General features: G+C 42.4%; 1 pseudogene; it reads right to left on the reverse strand.

The window, feature by feature from the left end:
- Positions 1 to 335: 335 nt before the first annotated feature.
- LOC115651347 lies at positions 336 to 765 on the reverse strand (annotated as a pseudogene).
- Positions 766 to 1,372: the final 607 nt, after the last annotated feature.

Consider the following 1,372-nt stretch of genomic DNA (forward strand, 5'->3'; position numbering starts at 1 on the left):
TCAAAGACTTTTAATCTTTTTTTGAGAGAAAATGGTCGTGGTGGGCGTTGTTTTACAAAATGGAATTTTTGTGACAACTATCTTGTTTTGTTGAACATTTACAACTATGTAAATTACAGGCATCTGGGGACCTTACCAGAAACACTCCCTGGGTAAACATCAAACATACGGTGCACTGTAACAGCCACATGTTACATATTACAGCATTTCATGCCTGCAGAGCTGCTAGTGTGAAAGGCCTGGTTTTTTTTTTTCAGTTTGATTTATTTTGTACATCTGTTTTATGAATTCAGCCCATCAGAACAATACCGCTTGTGAAAGTGACCCAGAAACAAGTTCACCCATTTGTGCAGCCAGTATGTTAAATTAAATTTGATTGTTCATAACTGTTCAGTAGAAGACAAAGTAACATCACAGCCTCTCCTGAAGTCCACAATGAGCATTTCAAATTCACATCAGACTAGGGTCTTCGAGAGGAAGAATGGATCCAATACACCCAGTCCAGCCCATAAACACTTCCATTAGAGGGAAGAGCAGCAGTTTAATCATCTTTCTTAAACTTGCCATTAATGTAGGGAACATAGTCAAGGATCAGTCTCCAGTCTGTCGCCCACACCAATCCCACAGCGCCTACGGCGCCCCATGTGGTCAATGTGGGGGTCCAGGTCTGCAGCAGCTGGGCGTAGCGGGGACCCACAAGCCTGTTCAGCATCCTGCTCCCACTCAGCCTCGGCCACCAGCCTCACAGTCACCCCGGCTGCGCATGCGCCCGCGACGCGGCCTCCTGTTGTCAGGCGTTCAGAATTCAGCTGCTACAACTTGCTCCTGAGTGAAAGCAGCCCTTTCTAGCCTCAGCTCTCCGGAGTAAATACGTTTTGGAGCACGTCAGTGACCACTACAACTTAAAACACTGAGCTGTCCAGGTGTGATCTTTGCCAAAGTCAGAGTGTGGTACAACGACTGGGCCCATCCCTAATATCTGCATAACTGAGAAAGCAGAAAATGTTGTTTTTTCTCATCTTCTAGGACAGAAAATATTTTGACTGCAAGTGAAACGTTGGGCCATAATGTGGTTTATTGGCCCTGGCTATTGAAAATGCGAAATAGCTGCCAGTCAAAGAAAACTTCATGAAGATTTTTTTTATTCTGCATATTTATCCCTATGCATAACTTTAGTCATGTGAGTTTAAGTTTTTGTAGGATTAGGGTTTTTCTGTATACTCTACATATATTCCAATAGTTACACAATACATTAGACCTCTGTTGTTGTTTTTTAATGTAAGTACCTTATAAATAATTCACCATTGATCTGGGTTTGAAATTGGCACAATATGCCTGGAAACTTTTGTGATTTAATTTCCTGTGTCTTTCA

Source organism: Gopherus evgoodei, chromosome 4 (assembly GCF_007399415.2).
Source record: "Gopherus evgoodei ecotype Sinaloan lineage chromosome 4, rGopEvg1_v1.p, whole genome shotgun sequence".
NCBI classification, from domain to species: domain Eukaryota; kingdom Metazoa; phylum Chordata; order Testudines; family Testudinidae; genus Gopherus; species Gopherus evgoodei.